Below are 21,162 nucleotides of genomic sequence, written 5' to 3'. Positions count from 1 at the left end.
TGAACAGCTATGAGCTGTGTTAGTAAATCTTTTACCTATAGGAGATGACGTCATGAATGAAAAGCGTCAGTACACAAAAGCAAGGGTGTCACATTCTAGATTATATTTAAAATAGAGGTAGAATCGTCATACTTTAAAAATATAGGCTGACTATAAAAATAAAAAATATATCCTCCCCGTCGGGGAATTGAACCCCGGTCTCCCGCGTGACAGGCGGGGATACTGACCACTATACTAACGAGGATGCGATGTGCTTATTGCTGCTAAGCAGCTCCTCGTCGAGGCTTCACCCCGCCCTGTCCTGTCTGTGACTGATCTTTGTAATTTCACAGTTCCTTGACACCAGCGCCGGACTGGGAACCAGAACCGGCCCTGGCAAAGTGCTCGGCCGGCCCCCCTCCCCCCACTCCAGGAGGAGAGGGGAGGGGGGAGAGGTGCGACCGCGCTCTGTGACAGGGCCGGTTTTCGGCCGTTTTTGTTACAGGGCCGTTTTTGCAGCATAACGGCCCTGTAACAAAAACGGCCCCAGGGGCCCAAAACCGGCCCCCAACCATGCGGCCCACCGGGGGATTGCCCGGTGCCCTCAACGGCCAGTCCGGGCCTGCTTGACACCGACACAGGGGGCCACGGGCTCAACAAACACACATCCTCTCCCACGATACACACACAAACACACTCCTCCCTCACACCTCACAGCAACCCTCTCGCCTCCTAGCAGACGCTCTCAGCAGCATCCCCTGATGCCAGAGTCACCACAACCAGCTCCCAGGGCTGCTTCAGACGGGGCCCCGGCCTGGCTCTTCAGCCCAGGGGCCCCTGGCTCTGTCTGATGAGGGGGCATTGCAGCGGGGGCTGCACACAGGGAGGGGGCGGGAGACACCACCCCCCTCACCCCCGCCGGAGGAGAGAGCTGGCTGTAAAGGTATTTTTGGTTGCTCACAATTTTTACTACCTCAACTATTTTGTTTGCTCACAATTTTTACTACCTCATGTTTCTCATTATGTTTCATTTCTGTTCCTAATGTGAAGCGCTCTGACGCCTTCGGGTAAAGTCCGCGCTATATAAAAGCATAAATGAATAAATAAATGAATAAATAAATAAATAAATAAATAAATAAATAAAAAGGTGAAGAGGGGAGGCAGGAAAAGCCCCGGCGTGTGAGGGTCCGAGAAAGAGGCGCTTTCCATTGTGAAGCAGAGGGAAAAAGTGAAGAGTTTGCAAAAATCCTTCGAGCCGGATTTGAACCAGCGACCTAAGGATGACAGTCACTCCACTACAGTCCTCCGCTCTACCAACTGAGCTATCGAAGGCTCGGCTAACTGACAATAACAAGGCGCTACATAGCATGAGGAGTAAGCACGGAGCCCAGCCATCCACCGCGCATTCTGCTGCTAAACACCAACTCCAGGGCTTGAAGAAGATGCAAACCCTAGAACGGAGACTTTCCTTTCCTCAGCCCCCCCCTCGCACCCTCAAAGGGCTGAAGAAACCAGCCCTTCTTCAGTCAGTTTTGCTGAAGGAGCCGCTCTCTCCTGGGGAGCCCCGGGCTCGCCCCCCCTTCCCCCCTCGGCCCCCTTTCCGCCCTCGCCCCCCCTCTCCCGGAAGAGGCTCTTGTCCTCACGGTCGGTGCCTTGCAGTGTTTCTTTCATGTCCATTCCTGCGCCCCCACTTTTACTGTGTATTTCAGCCTCCTAGCGCTCTCGCTGAGGCTTGTCTTCATGGCGCTGCTCTTGATGTAACAAATGCATAAGCTGGTTAATAAAAAAATCAGACACAAAAATTAGCTTTTAAGTGACAATAATAAGTGCGCACTTTTCTTTCATGAGATGTAACTTGTAATGAAAAGACGAGAGCCCTGAATACTGGTGCTGGAAACTAGGGTTCGAGCCTCGAGGTCGCGGGGCAAATCACCTAATCTCCCCGTGCCTGAATGTGTAATATAAATACGGTTGTCATGTACAGCGCTATATAAAATATGAAGAAAAAAAACAATAAAATATGTGTGATCTGTCTGGAACACCTGCGACTCTCGGATATTTCTAGACATATATATGCTCCTCTGATGGACGGCATTGGCTCCTACTCAGGCATTCTGAAAGCAGCATCCGTGCCTCGCTGTGTTTATTCCTGTTGTTCCTTCTTTACTGTGCAGGGGCTGCTCGGGTGCTGAGTGTTGATATAACTTTGTGGTTTAGACAGCAAGACGGTTAAAACCTTATACCAAACCTACCAGTGTCACTGATTGTGTGACTGTAAACACTTCCATGTGGAGTTGTTATTTTGTAGGGAGTGATTATTGTCAGTATGACCCACTGACACGCTCCCTGGTGGTCTAGTGGTTAGGATTCGGCGCTCTCACCGCCGCGGCCCGGGTTCGATTCCCGGTCAGGGAAGTTCATTTTTTCCTTAGGCTCAAATTCATTCCTTATTTTTTAAAACATATGCTAAATTATACATTAATGCAGGTGTAGCGTCACAAGGCAGACAAGTGCTTAACATATAAAAAAACACCTTCTACAGGTGCATAATCTTTAGAGTGTTTTTGTTTTATCTAATAGAACATTCGATTATACTTTATCTTTTCAGCCGAAAGGCGTCCTTTCCAGACCGACTCTGGGGAGCTGCACCCGCGGCGCGGTTCCCACTGGTGTCTGTTGTGTGCAGCCACTGACCACGGATACTTTTGTAGACGTTTGATTGATCCCTCTTCAACGCCATGAACCGTGTGATCCTTGACACATTGTTTCCGTGTTTTCTAGGAACAAGTAGTTAGGAGTTCTTAAGACTAGTGGTGACTTCGAGGTGAGGAGGTGTGTCTATACCTGTACAAGTGGGGACATTTACAGTTTAAGCTATTGTTTCTCTGATGCACGTCTGTGAAGGCTAAAATGATTACCTTATATTTAAAACTACTCCCTAGGATAGGTTATGAAGTCTGGGCTATGTTTACTCCGGCAAATAATGGGAAAACATGAACTGGAATATTTTTATTCTGACGACTGTGGCCATTGGGCCCAGGCTGGTCAAAGTTTGTTTTAAATGTGTTGCATATGCTGTTTGCTTTAATTATATTCAGTGGAGTTTGTTTCTGAATTACACTGCACGGGAATGACTAGTCTTTGAAGAGAGGAAGCTGATACTTTCCATTCATTCTCTTTTGCAACTGTTGTAACATCCACCCAGTGTCACCCTAGGAGAACACCTTATTCATAATAAAAAAATATACCTTGCGTTATATCTTCATAAGGGCTCTATAGCTCAGGGGTTAGAGCACTGGTCTTGTAAACCAGGGGTCGCGAGTTCAAATCTCGCTGGAGCCTTTGCATTTTTTTATTTGAGTAAAAAGCTTTCAATCTCTTAAATATTCTAACCAAAAAAAAAATCATTCTGCCTCCAACATTAAACTTCAAAGTGAGTGACTTTAGAACAGAGTAGTTCTTCCATTGCAATGAATGAACAACGTGAAACAAATATCCCCTTCCAGGTCCATCTGGACAGCGCTTGTCTCCCTGGAGACAGATGCTCTGACGTCATGGTTCTTGTGCTGGAATGTGAACTGTCTGAGCAGGTTTGGTGTGTTGAGCGTCTTGTTAGTAGTCGGTGTGTATTTAAAAATTTGCAAACATTCGTGACAAGAATTTTCAATTCTATTAAGGACACGGAGGCGAGGATTATGCTTATCTCGATTTCTTTACTACCAACAGCAGCCAATAGGAACATAGTAAAGAAAAAACAAACTACAACTCCCATGAGCCCTTAGGCAACCATAGAGAGTACATGCTATATAAACTACCAACGAGGACAACACTTCCTCTTTCTTTGTCCAGGAAATCATAAACAGTCAAAAGTCATTAAAGAAAGTACCGCCGACCATCCAGAAGGAAAAGTCCGAAGGCAACCACCAAAGAAGCCAACAGGAAACAGGCAACCATCCAAAAACGAAGAAGTCGCATCAGGAAACACAGCGGATCCAACATCCAAGGAAGCGGAAAACAGTGCAGGAGAGACCATGACGAAAGATCACTTCTGGTCCGAGCCTGAAAGAAAAACAGAGCCGTAATATACAAACCCAAAACCTTGTAAAGGTAGCATCACAGAGGGTGGGAAAAAAATCAAAGCAAGAAGCATTGCAGATCATAGCAAAGCAAAATGCAATATAAACAATGCAGTAAAATACAGATGGGTGGGATAATCCTCGCCTCCGTGTCCTTAATAGAATTGAAAATTCTTGTCACAAATGTTTGCAAATTTTTAATTCTATGGCAGGACAGGAGGCTCAGATTATGCTTGTTCAAAGCTTGTCCACCACAACAGAGGCAATATCCACAATGGGTTTGAAATAATACGTCTTAAACACAGTATCAGAAGACCAATCAGCCGTCTTCACAATGTCCTGCAAACTCACACCAACATGAAAAGCCTTAGAGGCCATAGCACCCCTTGCGGAATGAGCTCCAAAAATGGAGACATCAATTCCTGCCTCCGACATAAGCCAACGTACCCAACGAGCCAGAGTAGCTGGCGCCACAGGCTTAAAAGGTTTTTGCAATGCAATTAACAACTGTCCAGATAAATCCTGGCGAAAAGGAGCAGTACTCACCTCATAATCTTTTATGCAGCGGACCACACACAACTGTGGGTTGTGAGGAAAAACTGGATAAGTGACGGTAGATAGATTAGTCTTTGTACGTCTGGAAACCGTAATAGTAACGCCTTCCGGGGAAAAAGAACGACCCGCGAGGTCCAACGCGCGTACATCCGAGACACGCTTACAAGAGACCAAGCATAAAAGCATTGTCAATTTCGCAGACAATTGCTTACGAGACAAAGAAGCGTTGGGAGGCCAAGCTTCCAGAAAACGTAACACAACGGAGACATCCCAAAGAGCTACATACTTTGGACATGGCGGTTTAGCCATCCGAACTCCCCGAAGCAACGTAGAGATTAGATGATGTTCCCCAATCGGTTTCCCGTCTACAAAATTATGGCCCGCAGAGAGAGCTGAGCGAAAAGAATTGACAGTCCTGTAAGCAGAACCAGAAGAAGCGATGGAAGCAAGGAAATTAACAACTAAAGAGACATCTGCTGAAGCGGGATCCAGGTCTCGTTCAGAACACCAATCACACCATCGACGCCAAGCTGACGCATAACGCTTGCGCGTGTTGGGGGCCCAAGCCTCCTTGATAAATCGCTCAGCGTCTCCAGATAAGCCAGGGACTTTCCAACGTTCCCCGAAAGACGCCACGCCACCAGACGGAGCCGGTTCGACAGGATCAGCGGATGTGGATGGAGCAGAGGATCCAACAGTAGGTTTCCCTTCGTTGGAAGCAGCAACGGAGTCGAGCAACTCATTTCCAGAAGATCCGGAAACCACGCTTGAGCCCTCCAAAGAGGAGTTATCAGAATGATCTCCGATTGAAACTGCTTCGTCCTGGCCAAGACTCGCGGAATCATCGCGAATGGGGGAAAAGCATAGCAAAGCTGAGGAGGCCAAGTCTGGAGGAAGGCATCCGTGGCCAGAGCCTCCGGATCCGGACGCCAGCTGTAAAACCTGGGCAGTTGAGCATTGAGGCGAGAGGCAAAGAGATCGATCCAAGGTCGACCCCAAAGGCGAGACAGATTCCGAAATACCCGGGGGTGAATCCGCCAGTCGCTGAAGTCCAGCAGATGGCGAGAGTTCCAGTCGGCCACTTGATTCTGGCGACCCGGGAGATACTCTGCAATAAGAGTGATCTTCCTCTGAAGGCAGAAATGCCAGAAATCCTTCGCAATCTCCGCCAACAGTTTCGACCGTGTGCCCCCCAGTTTGTTCACATACCTCACCGCTGAGATGTTGTCCATGCGGAGCAAAATGCAACAGCTGGTGGCCTGAGGAGCAAGGCTGCGGATCGCAAAGGATCCCGCCAGAAGTTCCAAGCAGTTTATGTGAAGGGCTAATTCATCCTGAGACCAACGGCCGCCCGTCGTCACGTCTCCGCAACGGGCTCCTCAGCCCCACATCCGATTCCAACACCAAATCCGGAGTCGAGCCGAACAGGGCTTTCCCGTTCCAGGCCTCCATGTGCTGGAGCCACCACAACATCTCCGACTTCGCATCCTGTGACAGAGGAACAAGGTCGGAATAACAAAGAACCTTCTGAAGATGCCGGATCTTGAGTCGCTGCAGGGCCCGATAATGTAAGGGACCTGGAAAAATCGCCTGAATGGAAGAGGCCAAAAGCCCGACAATCCGAGCGATCGACCGCAAAGACACGTTCGGTGTGGACAACAGTAACCTCAATTCCCTCTTGATAGATCTGACCTTCTGGGCAGGCAAGAGAAGTTGGCAAGACATCGAGTCCACTAGGAAACCCAGAAACTCTATCGACTGAGTGGGTTGTAAATGAGACTTCTGAGGATTCACTAGAAATCTAAGAGATTGAAGAAGATCGATTGTCCACGATAAATGGGAACGCAGTTGCAGCGGGCATTGAGACATCAAAAGAATGTCGTCCAGATACACGATCAGCCGCACCCCCCGCGCTCGCAGCGATTCCATAACTGGTCTCAGGAGCTTCGTGAAGCACCATGGAGCGGACGAGAGGCCGAACGGGAGAACAGTGTATTCGAACCACTCCCCTGACCACTGGAACTGAAGAAAGCGGCGGTGAGGCGGAAAGATGGGAAAGGACAAGTAAGCGTCCTTCAAATCCAGGCGAACCATCCAGTCGCCCCTGCGAAGAAGATCCCTGAGAAGATGGATGCCCTCCATCTTGAAGTGGCGATAGACCACCCCGTTGTTGAACTCTTTGAGGTTGAGCACAAGGCGAGATCCTCCCCCTTTCTTCTCCACCAGAAACACATTGCTGACGAACCCCTGTGGATGTAGGGTCGTTTGCACAATGGCCCCTTTGAGAAGAAGAGAATCGATTTTCTTGGAGATCACCTCTCGATCTCGTTGGGAAAAAACAAGGGGAGAAGGGACAGGACCCTGAAGGGGTGGGTGATAGAACTCGATGTGGTACCCTTGAACTGTCTGTAATATCCAAGCATCGTTGGAGATCGAGTGCCCATTCTTTAGAAAAAACTGTACCCTGCCCCCCAGAACAACACTGTCGTAAGGAATCAAGCTCACCTGTAGAGGAGAAATCTTGTCGACCTCCTTGGTTTCCACCGTAGCCTCCCTTGTTGCCTTGACCATGACCTTTACGGGAGGGGTAGAAGGTCGTCTTAGAACCGGAATAGGATTGTTGTTGTTGCTGACGTTGTCCGCCTCCACCCTGGTGGGACTGTTGGCCTCGTTGTTGACCAGAACCTCGGCCGAACGAACGTCCCCCAGATCGTCCGGCCTTGGCAAAAACCAGGCGGAACGCCCTGCGCAAGGAAGATTGCGCCTTGTCGAGCCCACTAAAGGTCGCCACAAACTTTGTCAACTCCTTTAAAAATGGTTGACCAAACAGGAGACCTTGAGCCAGAGCACCTGACTCAGACGTAGCAAGTTCAGACAAACGTGGATCCATTTTCAGCAATATGGAACACCTACGTTCGGTGGAAAGGGCACAGTTTGCCTTCCCCAGAAGACAGATAGCCCGTTGGGCCCAACCAGTAAGTTAATCGGGGTCAATGCCAGACGCCGACCCCTGGGCTTGATACCCCAGATCCAGGATTTTCGTCAGGGGACCAAGAAGATCCAGCAACTTGTCCTGGCACAGGCGCCAAGAACGGTCAATCCCCTTTTTCAGATCTTTATTAAATTTCTTAAGGTAGGTCAAAATCGTTGGGTCGACCTCCGGAGTGTCAGCCAATTTATCCGCCAACTCCGGGCGAGGGCACTTGGAGCGTAACCGAGAACGCACCTCTTGATCGGAAGAATCACGGATATGGGCTTGGATGTAATCAGCGACCTCTGGAGCAGGGCACCAAATTTTGGAGTTAGGGTGTATGATATCAGTAGGCTCAAAGGTCAAGACCGGTGGATGGGAGGAGGCGTCAACAAAATGTTCTTTGCAGGATTTAGCAGGAGGGGGACCAGAGGGACCTGAAGAAGACGAAGAGGAGGTATCCTCCGTGTCCGGAGGCGGAAGCTGGGAGTGACAAACTTTAGTAGGGGCAGACAAAGACTTGGCCAATTTCACAAAGTCTGACCTGTGAGGATTTTTGGGCGACTTAGAGGAGTGTTTGGAAGCAGAGGACGGAATCCAGCCCTGTTGCTGGGCATAGTCGGTCAAATGACGCTTCAGCGGCCCAATTGCTCGGACCAGCGCGGTATTGACTGAATGTTGGACCCCCTGGTCAAGGGCATCGACCAAATCATACTCAAACGATTCCTCTGGCTCCTCCTCATAATAATACTCCTCAGCGTCGACATATTCAGCCATGGCGTAGAAAATACAAAGCACACCACTGAGGAAAAGGTAAATATAAAAATATAGAAATATATAGAAATATATTTATATGCTCACAGAATACCAAAAGGCAAAGGCCAGGTTGTAACCAAGCGACCCTGTCAGGGGGGGTGACAGCCCCACGCAAGCTAAAGAGGTAGAGCAAGAACTTGACCAAAAACAACAAGAATAGAATGTGGAGGGACCAGCTTGCGTATAAAAGACACCCTAGGCACCGCCTCTATAGATTATACAGCCCAAAACCCTTTCTGAGGTAGAGGGCGTCAGGAGGGGCTTTCCGGCAGACAAGTGGGCAGAGGCAAGAAGAAAACGCCGCCTCGCAGCGTGTCCGGGCTCCTGTCACACGGAGCGTCAACAATTGCCAGCGCGCATGCGCGGTGGCGTGCCTGAAACCCGAAAAAGGAGCAACGCGCGACACGCGCGCGCGAGTCCCCGAGCCCCGGCCCCACTCCACAAAATACAAGACACGGGCACGAGGCGCCCGAAAGTCCAGAGAGGCGACACGCGCTCTCGAGGAAACACAGAGAACAACGTTCTGAAAACCGGAGAAAACGCCAGCGGCAGCACTACAAGCACACGCAAAGCTGCTACAAGTAAGGCATACAGCGAAAAGCGGCGCACAGTAACGGTAACAGAACAACAATGTAACTGGCAATAAACATGCAAGTAATACACCATAAATGTAGAAAAGCACTTAACTGGCTGCGAAGCAGCAAAGAAAGAGGAAGTGTTGTCCTCTATGGTAGTTTATATAGCATGTACTCTCTATGGTTGCCTAAGGGCTCATGGGAGTTGTAGTTTGTTTTTTCTTTACTATGTTCCTATTGGCTGCTGTTGGTAGTAAAGAAATCGAGATAAGCATAATCTGAGCCTCCTGTCCTGCCATAGAATTCCCTAACACGGGCAGAAGATCTTTAGGGCTGCGAATGTGAAGGCTCATTGAAGATCGGCTCTGATTGTAATCAATGGAGTCACTTGACCCATAAACATGTCCAGTGTAATTGCATATTACTACAATGTATTTGAAAGAACTTTAAAAAAATCATTTTGCCTATTTTGAGACAGCCTATCTTCTACAGCAGCGGTTCCCAAACTTTTAAGGGCCACGACCCACTTTTAGGAACGACACACTTTCTCTACCCACCTGGCTTTAATAGACATGAGGCGGGCAATTTTTTTTAATGTAATAAAGCATGTGGCAGCGCACTATCATTTATAGACAGACCCTTTTCCATTGAAACGGTTAATTAGTTTGCACAGCCGCACAGTTTTACTGATAAAACTTAATAGCACAGAAATGATATTGTGTAGAAATCGAGTTGCAGTGAATATGTATTATTTGCGCATCACTGTGTAAAGTGTCTTGATTTCTTCTGATCCTACACAAATCTTTATTACCATCACATTTCAGAATTATAACAACAACGTGCTTCATCTTCTTTCCTGACTGCTGAAGTGCACAGTTCATTTCCATGTATTTCCTTGTTGTTGTGAGTTAGGAGGAAATTACATCCTCCCCGCTTTCCTTTTACACTTTGTGTAGCCACCAGGGTTGTAAGATCATTTACTTTCTTTTCCTGCCTGCAAAGTGTCAGGAATTCATAAACACCAGTCTCCATGTTAGAAAATAAAAGGCAGAAGATATAGATTGCCCTTTGACCTCTGTCTTTGGAGCTCAGCAAATGGGACAGAAATATCCGGAATTTAAAGCCATCGTTATGTAGTGGCTGAACTTTGACGACCCACCAGAGGCTGTGACCCACAGTCTGAGAAACACTGTTGTACTGTCTTGTTCTCACTAATCAGGTTCACTGGCATTTATTTTCTTCATTTAATGTGTTTACATTAATTTATATGCAGTTACTTCAAAATAATTACAGAACTGTGTTTTCTTTTAGACACACCTTTGCCTCCCCCACCCACATGCCCCCCCTTTAAATCACTGACCCCGCCCCCATTGCACTAAGGACCTTGCACCTGCTGCCCTCGTGTCCCTCGGATCCAGTTTATACGGTAGTGAAAAGGCGCACGACAAAACCTTTCCAGAGTGAGGCGCCCTTTCACCTATCCATACATGTTACGGGTTCGCATAATGAAACCAGGGTGGAAATGAAGCAATGCAGAAACGGGCCATTTAATCTTAGACAAAGAGTCATAAATGTTAAAAGTTTGAATCTCCCTCTCGTTCCTGTTAAACGTGCTTTGAAAAATGGGCTTTCTTCATTTAATGTGTGTGCATTCATTTATATTCGGTTACCTCAAAATAATTACAGAATGTGTTTTTCTTTTTAGCCACACCTTTGCCTCCCCCACCCTCAAATCACTGCCCCGCCCCCATTGCACTTAGATGACAGTTACCAAACTGTTTTTAATGTACTTCGAACGGAGCTTGTTTGACGCTTCAGGTGTTGCTTCTAATCACCTTGGAGGGGGGGTCTCACTCCAGAATCCTGCACTTGCTGCCCTCGTGTCCATAGGATCCAGTTTATACGGTAGTGAAAAGGCGCACGGCAAAACGTTTCCAGAGTGACGCACCCTTGTACCTATCCATGCATGGTACGGGTTCGCATCAATGAAACCAGTGTGGAAATGAAGCAATGCAGAAAACAGGCGCATTTAGTCTTAAGACAGAGTCAAAAATATTATAAGTTTGAATCTCCCTCTCGTTCCTGTTAAACGTGGATTGAAAAATAGGCTAAGTTATTACAAACTGTCCCTTTTGAAAGCAAGGAATTTGTATTTAAAATAATGTTTTGCATCAAAAAATAATAATATTTTCTAAAAGTAGGGGACACCCGGATTTGAACCGGGGACCTCTTGATCTGCAGTCAAATGCTCTACCACTGAGCTATATCCCCAGATGAGTCACTATGAAAAATATTACAGTTTTGTTTCCTGTTCCTGACGAGCCTTAGAAGTTTTGCTTCAAGGCGCCCCATGGACTTAATGTTCCAGTTTTGTGTGCGAACACACTGCCTTCTGTGACATGTACTTTGATTTATTTTTAACGCGTGGGAGCGCCTAGTCGCCGCTATAATGGCGAAAGGGAGTGATTGATTATGACTATGGAAGTGCCTTCACAGTGTGTTCTTGAGGTTGGAGTGTTTGCCATTTATTGCAGTATTATGTGACCTGTCTGACCTGTCCTGGTCAGTACGGTCGCTCCTCCTGCCGCGTGGCCACCCCGAGTGTGCCCGTTCTCCTCCCGCTGCCGCCGCCGCCGATTCTCTTGTGTGCCCTGTAACCTGCTAACTGTAAGCTGTCCCTGACTGTCCCTGTGCCTGCTTGTTGTCCCTGACTGTCCCTGTGCCTGCCTGTTCTCGTGCCTATCTTTCCGCCGTTTTTCCCGCTCTCTAGTGTGTGCCCTGTCTCTTTGCCCTTGCCCATCGTTGTTCCCTGGCCGACCCCGATCCCTGCCGCTGCTCCCCTGTGGCCCCACCCCGCTCCCTCCAGCATCCTCGCACGCTCCCCCCCACTCGCCACCCCGCTCCCGCCTCCCAGCTGCTCCTCCCTCGCCCCCCCCCCACTACGCCATTTATGGCGGAGTCCACGCATACGCGCAGCGGGCATGCCGATTGTGCGCCGATTATGCGCCGAAGGCGCGCCAAAGGTAAGCCCGTCTGCGCCCGTCCGCGCCTGGACCGCGCCCAGTGCCAGGACCGCGCCCAGTGCCAGGACCCCTTGCCCCCACTGCTGCAAGACGACCCGACAGACCTACGACGACGCCGCCCTCAACGCACTCAATGCCAGCCGGAACCCCGCCTGCTGCCCGGCCGCCCCGAAACGCATTCACGGACCCTTCACCTGCAGAACCTGCAAGTTCAGCTGCCTCCGAACCTGCACCGCACCCGCCAAGCCAAGCACCAGCAGCAACTCAAGTGCATCCTGCTCAACACCCGCTCCGTCCACAGACACGCCGTGGAACTCTGGAACCTCCTCGAAACAACATCATCAGACATCGCCTTCCTCACGGAAACCTGGATGAACGTCTCCTCAGCCCCCGACATCGCCATCGCCATCCCGGACGGGTACAAGATCATCAGGAGGGACCGCGTCAACCAGACCGGAGGAAGCACCGCCATCGTCCACAAGAACACCATCCGCATCACGACCGACTCCAACGACACCTTCGCCGCCGCCGAACACCTCCACTTCCAGATTCACACCGACCCAAAGACGACCCTCAGAGGCACCCTCATCTACAAACTCCCGGGACCATGCACACAATTCAGCGAAGACATCACAGACTTCATCAGCCCACACGCCCTCCCCTCCGCCGACTACATCCTCCTAGGGGACCTCAACTTCCACCTGGAGAACAACAAGGACCGCAACACCGCCGCCCTGCTGGACAACCTCGCCAACCTCGGACTCAAGCAACTGGTCAACACCCCCACCCACTACGCCGGCCACACGCTTGATCCTGTCTTCTCATCCAGCAAGCACATCACCTTCAACCACTCCACCGAGCTGCACTGGACTGACCACAGCTGCGTCCACTTCAGCTTCAGAAGAACCACAACCCACCACCACCCGCAACAGGTTCCTCACAGAAGCTGGAGCAAGATCACCGCCGACCAGCTCACCACCTCCCTCAGACAGAACCCACCCGCCAGCACAACGGACCCAAACGAAGCAGCCCGCAACTTCACGAAGTGGCTGACCGCCTGCGCCGACGACCTTGCACCACTGAAGAACCATCCCAGCAGACCCAGATGCAAGAAGGCCTCCTGGTTCACCGACGAACTCAAGGACTCCAAAAAGACCTGCCGCACCCTCGAGAAAGCCTGGCTCCTCGACCAGACCACTGACAACATGACCGCCCTCAAACACGCCACCCGCAAGCACCACCAGCTCATCCGCACCACCAAGAAGAAATCACTGAAGAAACGACTTGACAACAACGCCCACAACAGCAAGGAACTCTTCACCATCGTCAAGGAGTTCTCCAACCCCAGCACCGGCAACAACGACATCACTCCCTCACAAGATCTCTGCGACTCTTGGAGTACCGGGTTTTTAAGAACCGGGCGGTGCTAGGGAACACACCTGAAAACTCCAAGTCCTTCCTGTTTCAGACTACAGAAACACAGAGTCTTCTAGGTGAAGTCAAAGATCGGATTTATTGGCTGCAGCCAGTAACAGGTATCCTAGAAGTACAACAGCATGTATGTTCTCAGGAGACTGCTCCTTTTTTTACAAAATCAGACTTCTCCTTATATACAAAATAATATGCTTTAGGCAAACATTCCTTATTTTACAGTTAACCATTCACATATTTTCACTACAAAGAAAAAGCAGAGTCATGATGACAAGACCACATTTCAGTTCGTCCAGCCGGTAATTGATTACCCGGCAAGGCCCAGTATTTTCATCAGATATCGACGGACACCTAATAAAATCGGGCACCTCCTCCTCGTAAAGCAAGTCATAAAGCAAGAAACAGGGACAGGTGTGTGTAAGATTAGGCATGGTTTGTGCGCGATGAAAGGTTTATGATATGTTGTGCCTTGATACTAATCTCGTTCGGCCACTGGGAAAGGACCTGGCCGAGCAGGTTTGGCTCCGGGCAGTGGAGTCAGCTTGCCCAGGTCACAGAGGAGCCAGCAAAGGTGTACGTGTCCTTCGGACTCGGTTTTGGCTTTCAGTCATTTGGCTATGTGAGGGCAATCACAAAATGAATGCCGTTCACAAAATGGAACCCAAGGGTTCGGAGCGGAAATGCTGATTTCTGGGTGATTTCGTCACTCGATCATGACGAAAATGCTTGTGTATAATATCCAAACCATTACCGGTCTGCTGATACCGAAATCGCCATGATGCGACGATGTTTATAACACGGGTCATAATTTTCAGTACTACAAACCCTCCTTTTGCCCTTACATAGGCAAAACAACCAATACTCATGCTAATCTGAGTCCAGGTCTATATTCATAAAGTCATTGAGCTGTTGCTGTAGCATCATCCTATTACTTAGTTCGTGTCTTGACACAGGTTTCCTTACACACGATGTAGGACAGAGGCCACATATTGCAGGAGCACACTGTACACACAGACAGAACAGGAAAAGAATGGCTAAGATCATCCCAATGACCATCAGAATCCTTCCACAGGCGGATACCAGTTCCCAGAACCACCCCATCAGTGACCAGTCTCCGTTATCCACGTGAATAGATTCAGAGATTTTATGCAGTTTGGAGATGGCCTGGTATACTGTTGGGGCGTTATCTGGGATGAAAGTGCAGAAACTTGATTGGATCACTTTACATACCCCACCTCGGTCTGCTAGTATGACGTCTAAGGCGACCCTGTTCTGAAGAGTCATAAGGCGGTCCGACTGGAGCTCAGCAGTCAAGTTACTAAGGGCACTGGCAGTTTCAACTATGGTAGAGTCAACTACCCTCGTCAATTGGCGAATGTTCCTGCTGTTCACCATAGTCCCCCAAAATGGCAGAAAACCTTTTACGAAGTCTCCAAATTCTTGTCCCGCAGTGTCGTCTTTACTCACGACACCTCTAACTGTCCTTGTCCTATGGTAATCTGCCGCGGCCATGTAGGTGGGAGGCAACAGGAACGAAATTAAACATGTGCCCGAGAAGTCAGGGGGCAGCCATGTATGCGCTCTATCATGGCAGATGAAGTAGGTACCCTTAGCTGCTAGGAGTGAAGGGGAAGTCTGAGACGAAAAGACATACGTTTCAGTACAGATACTCTTCCCTAACTGAGCTCTGGAGTTCTTGCCATTTCCCTGCAGACATAGGTGACCTTGATGGGTACAATCCAAATTGGGGAGGATATCTTTGCTCGCTTGTTTTCACTCAAGGTAACTCCATACTCTGTTACGTTCCATCTACTGTAAGCCTGCAACTCATCTCGGAGAATCGTTCTATACGAGTCAATATCTCTGCTCATATTTGTGATTCCCACCACTAATGCCTTGTTGCTCGTGTTACTTCTCGTGGAACGTGGGGGATATGGTTCGATGGCAAATAGGAACATCGCCTGAAACGCCCACAAAGAACCATAGTAGCTGAATGGCAAGACAAAATATGGGATACCTTTATCTGTCGTATGTGGCATAAGACCACACACCCAACAATTAGTCGTGTTCATTACTAATTGGTGTTGGTGCAAAAGCTGAACAAATGAATTATTGACAAACTCCAATCTTCTAGCAGACTCGTGTTCAGGCAGAGGGTGAAAAGAATGTGAGGAAACAGGAGAAGGAGGTGTGGGCTGTGTAGTGGGTGCAAATGTCACTTGAAAAGTGAATAAAACATATCCTAATAAAAACGTCATTACACTAAGCAACATAAAAATACATAATATCAAAAATCGTGTTCTTGTCATTAACGTACACATTCTGACTTTAAAGTTCATTGATTTGGCAGGTCTCTCCATCTTGAAAAACTCCAACCTCTATAATTGCTGCCCGCGGCGGTAGGGTGTTCTATGCTAAGGAATTCTTCTGTCAGTCCAAGGCAACTCCCTTAGACCAACCAGAACCGTCGACCTAACGTCTTCGGCTGCACCCCAAAGACTTGGGCAACCGCGACCCTAGCAGCAGAACCCGGATGGCGGTTCTAAAAAACAAAAATAAGCAAGTTTCTCAGAGGAGAGAGAGAGCTACTCTTTCAAAAATAGAAGAAAATTATTTTATTTGTCCATAGTCACAGTTCTCGGCCTCAAATTATAACGTGTTCTTCCGGGTATTGTCTGGTTTTGAAACAAGAGTTCAGGTTCGGTAGTGTTCAATCGAATTGACGGTGGCACAGCTTCTTGCAAAATATTATCGCTTTCACTCTCAGAGTTTGTTCCTTTTACACGTGCATCGCTAAAGGGCAGGAAGCGAGGCACAGTCTCAGACTCAGAACGAGCGATCTCCTCCTGGACCCATCGGTCGTGCGGCAGAGGTAAAGGGACCCTCTTACAATGGATCCCGTGGACCCAGTGTTTCTTTCCTTCCACTCGGACAGCTGATCTTGTTGATAGAAGCACTAGATGGGGGCCGGTCCAGTGGGGCTCATCATTCTTTGTCCGCTGAAAGTTCTTTATTAACACGTAGGATCCAGGATCAATAGGATGTCCTGGAGCTTCAGTAGCTTGAGGTAGAGCGTTGTGAACCTGTTGGTGTAAAACACGCAATTTAGCTGTCAATTCGTACAGGTAATCAAGCAGTACGGGGTGTTCTATCTCGCTGTACTTGTTTGGCCTTGGTACTCCCCAGATGTTGGCCGGACGGCCGAACACTATTTCGTAGGGACTAAGTCCCACTCTCGCGTGCACAGTCATTCTTGTTGATAGGAGTGCCAAGGGCAGAGCGTCAGGCCATTTAAGACCAGTGCTCACTTGGATTTTGGCCAATTTAAGCTTCAGGATGCCATTTTAGCACTCTACTAGTCCAGCTGATTGGGGGTGATTTGCAGCGTGGAACTTTTGCTGTATGCCTAGCCCTTCACATACTTTCTTCATCACTCGACCCACAAATTCACTCCCATTATCACTCCAGACCACTCTCGGCATTCCAAACCTGGGGAAGAATTCTTTGACAAGGGCTTTAGCTGTCGATAAGGCAGTATTTTCTTTCAGGGGATATGCTTCTATCCATCTTGAAAAAGCGCAAACAACAACGAGTACGTATTTCAAATTGTTGCACCTTTCCATGTGGATGAAATCTAGCTGCAAAACCTCGAACGGATACGTAGGAGGAGCAAAATGACCAGCTGGAGTTGGGGTTCCCCTACCAGGATTGTATTTCAGACACACCATACAGTTCTTGACTACATTCTCTGCACACTTAGGAATTCGAGTGTTCTGCCATACTGGAGCCAACAACTTGCAAATCCGTTTCACACTGATGTGAGCCATTCCATGCGCCATTGTAACCACTGCAAGCACATACGCATCGGGTAACAACCAACGCTGATGCTCTGACAATTCAACCCAACAACCATTCGCATCCAATTTCCCCGTACTCTCTCTCCACACACTCAACTATTTCTCTGTAGCTTCAGCCTGGATGGACTTCACACTCTCAATCGTATCTTCACACATTCCAACGTCACCAATCCATCTTGCAGAGCCGGCAACATACATTCGGCTCATCACATCTTTTGCTGTTTCTTTTGCGACCTCGTCAGCAAATGCATTTCCACAACCAACCTCATCAGTCACCTTTTTATGGGCACTGCATTTCACAATTGCTACTTGTAGTGGCAAAGTAAGTGCCTCGAGGAGTTCGTTCACCAACTGACCATGCTGTATCTTTGCTCCATGCGAAGTCAGGAACCCACGTTCACGCCACAGACGCCCAAAACTATGAGCCACACCAAAGGCATACATGCTGTCAGTATATATGTTCACCTTCATTCCTTTCGATAAAACACACGCTCTCGTAAGTACAATCAACTCTGCTGCTTGTGCTGAGTTATGTGGGATGCGTGCAGTTTCGACAATCGTATGCAAAGTCGTAACAGCATATGTTGCAGTCGTGTCACCATTCGGAAGTTTGAAACACGAACCATCAACCCACAAAGTACCCTCACATTCAGTAAGAGGAGTGTCCCTAAGATCTACTCTCCCTTTCGTTTCTTCTTCTGTCCTATAGAAACAGTCGTGCTGCTTTTCAGCATTCTCTGTCTCAACTGGAATCGGCAGCAACGTAGCTGGGTTTAATGCATTGCATCTTTTAATGTGGACATGGCTCGCTAACAAGGTTAACTCATAACCTGACAATCGAGCACTGGTTAAGTGCTGTGTCTTGGTTCTATTTAACAAAGTGTCCACCGCATGTGGAACCATTACGATCAACATGTTGTTCATTACTAACCCAGCAGACTGTCGGATAGAAACAGCTGCTGCGGCTGTGGCTCTTAAACAACTCGGCAACGCCCTAGCTACTGGATCCAAAGTCGACGAAAAATACGTGCATGGACGTTGTTTGTCCCCAAAAGACTGTGTCAACACTGACAACGCACATCCTTCTTTCTCATGGACATATAGTGTAAAGGGCTTACTGTAGTCGGGGGTACCCAACACAGGAGCCGAACACAATGCATCACGCAATTCTGAAAAACATTTCTGACAATCTTCAGACCATGGGATGGGATTCGGTGTATCTTTACAGGTTAATGCCACCAAAGGTTTGGCCAACAATGAGAAATTCGGTATCCATTGCCTACAATATGATGTAATGCCCAAGAAAGCACGCACTTCTCTCTGTGTCCTTGGCACACTCAATCTTGCAATTGCCTGAATTCTTTCTGAGGTCAGTTTCCTTCCCTCCTTCGATAAGAGGTGACCTAGGTAGGCAACTTCTTGTCGACAATATTGCAACTTCGAGAGAGACGCTTTGTGATGCAAATCAGACAAATGACGCAACAACGACAAGGTGGCTTCTTTACAAATCTCCTCAGTATCTGCGGCAACTAACAAATCATCGACGTACTGAATAAGGGTAGCGCCATCAGGTAGAACAATCGCATCAAGCTGTGTTTTCAAAGCCTGGCTATATATTGATGGACTTTCGCAGTAGCCTTGAGGAGCGCGTTTGAAGCGGAAGCTTCGGCCTCCTAAACTGAATCCAAAAACATCCCTGCTCTCGTCGGCAATTGGGATGCTGAAGAAAGCATTCTTCAAGTCAATCACTGAGAACCAAGCCGCTGAAGCTGGAATCATTGTCAATAGGGCAGTGATATCGGGGACAACTGGAAACTGTGGCACAACGATCTTATTTACCTCTCTAAGATCAATCACAAACCTATAAACAGGTGGCTGGGAAGGATCAGTGCGCTTCAAAACAGGCAGAACAGGACTATTATAAACGTTGCCTTTTGTCTCTTCAATTACATCTTTATCGATCAGGTCATAGATGATCGCTAACAATGCCTTTTCACCTTCGCTAGAGATTTTGTACTGGGGAATGCGCGGCATTCTAACATTGGCTTTCAATGTCACAACATATGGCGATATTTCCAAAAGTCCCACATCATTAGGACCAGTAGCCCAAAGAGTATCCGGAAGAGAAGACAATTCCGTCGGGAATTTATCCTTCGATAGATACATTGGAGAAACCACTCTCTGACCTAGTGTAAGTTGTACTCCCGAAGGAGAACAGTACAAAGTCGCATATAGTCTTTTCAACAGATCCAATCCCAACAAATTTTCACCACAACCTGTTGTAAGAATAAGGGGTGCTTCCAATTCACATGGTCCAACAGAAAGAGACATAGGACTAGAGATTGGGTTCCTAACCGGGGCGCCAGAAAAACCTACTGAAACATTCATTTCGCCAGACAAAGGTGCGCCAGGGAGTTTTGAGTGCATAATAGAACTCTTTGTAGCACCAGTATCCAATAGAAAAGGCTCTGACACACCTGATGTAATCACGTCAACATAAGGTCCTCTCTGATCTACTGGAACTGAAACAACTCCCTCTCTTTGTCTCTGGCTGTCCTAGCGATCATTACCTTCCATGGACTCATCTTCTGCATAATAATCGTCAGCATAGTATTGAGTCGTTCTGCCAGACGCGTTATTTCGCTGATCAAAGCTATTCATTGAATTTTGTGGCGGAAAGGAACGTGCGTTCTGTGGGAACACACCGCGTCCTCTACCTCTAGGCGTTTGTTGAGCACCACGGCCTCTCGCACCAGACCCATTTGTGCGCTGTAATAAAACCGGACAACTACTCTTAAAATGACCTTCTTCTTTGCAATACGCACACTGATTGGGCCCATATGGTAAACGTTGTTGAGAAGCCTCTTTTGTTTGCGAGTGTCCCGAATACTGCTGAGGCTGCTGATAATCACGCTGATTATTAGTGCGGGGTGGATACGCTTGTTGCAGCAGAACTTTCGTTTTTAATTCCTTAGTCTTTTTATCCGCTTTCTCTAATTCATCTTTGCGCCTATTTTCATAGTACTGGGCTGTGGCTAAAATCTGTGCTGACGTTGAAACAGCCCAAGCACTCTCAGAATCCTTCAACTTAGCACACAACTCGGGAAGTAAATTATGCACAAATTTGTCGACGAACAATCTCTGGCCACCTTCAGTAGCCATATCCTGACCGCTATGATCTACAAAAGTCTCTTCAAACCGCGTAAAAAAGTCGGACACCGCTTCGTCTTTCTTCTGCTTACATGCAGACAACTTGTCCCATTTGACGCGTAATTCAGGCATTAGAGTCTTCATATAAGTAATGATCCTACCAGGGAGTTCCGCAATTAAAGGCTCGGGTTTAGCACCACCAACTTGTCTGCTATCTATAGCAGCAATATTAACCCATGTATCACCTAATTCCTGATCGTGATCGGCGTGGCGAATCTTTCCCCATAAAGGCTGTGGAACCACGTTCCCGAACAACATGTCTATATCGGCTAAGTTCATAATGCATGAGCTTACGGTCTGTGACAATTCCTTATAATACCCTGCAGGATTTTTACGTGGGTCAGGTAACGTCTGTTTGAGAGCCAAAACCTCTGTTTGTTTCCATGGAGCGTGTACCCAAACACGCTGAAAGTGAGCCGGTACAACTGGTGGATTATTACCCGGACCAGCGGCCACTTCTTCCTTCCATACCGGCGGAACCTCTCTCATGGGATATTGTTGCGCCTTTTTCCTACCGTCACGCCCAAGTAGTGACCGAGAAGAGCCCTCCTCACTCCGATACGACAACAATGTCGCAACCGCCCTCTCAACATCGGGACCTACGATCATGCCCTCTGAAAACTCAAACCGCACACGACACAACTTAGGCAGATCGTATTCCAGATCATT

General features: G+C 48.2%; 4 non-coding genes across 4 annotated transcripts; 2 read left to right on the top strand and 2 right to left on the bottom strand.

Annotated features, from left to right (window-relative positions):
- Window positions 1-1,225: 1,225 nt before the first annotated feature.
- Window positions 1,226-1,311, bottom strand: TRNAY-GUA (transfer RNA tyrosine (anticodon GUA)). Its single transcript is given in 2 exon segments — window positions 1,226-1,261; window positions 1,275-1,311. It is a non-coding gene; the product is annotated as a tRNA-Tyr (tRNA).
- Window positions 1,312-2,322: 1,011 nt separating this feature from the next.
- On the top strand, window positions 2,323-2,394 carry TRNAE-CUC (transfer RNA glutamic acid (anticodon CUC)). Its single transcript has one exon. It is a non-coding gene; the product is annotated as a tRNA-Glu (tRNA).
- An 854-nt stretch (window positions 2,395-3,248) lies between these two features.
- TRNAT-UGU (transfer RNA threonine (anticodon UGU)) lies at window positions 3,249-3,321 on the top strand. Its single transcript has one exon. It is a non-coding gene; the product is annotated as a tRNA-Thr (tRNA).
- Window positions 3,322-11,171: 7,850 nt separating this feature from the next.
- On the bottom strand, window positions 11,172-11,243 carry TRNAC-GCA (transfer RNA cysteine (anticodon GCA)). The gene has a single exon. It is a non-coding gene; the product is annotated as a tRNA-Cys (tRNA).
- Between the last annotated feature and the right edge of the window lie 9,919 nt (window positions 11,244-21,162).

This window comes from Lissotriton vulgaris, unplaced genomic scaffold (assembly GCF_964263255.1).
Source record: "Lissotriton vulgaris unplaced genomic scaffold, aLisVul1.2 SCAFFOLD_1646, whole genome shotgun sequence".
Classification (NCBI taxonomy): Eukaryota; Metazoa; Chordata; class Amphibia; order Caudata; family Salamandridae; genus Lissotriton; species Lissotriton vulgaris.
Note: the sequence above shows the minus strand (reverse complement) of the source record. Positions and strands in the feature narration are given on the sequence as shown.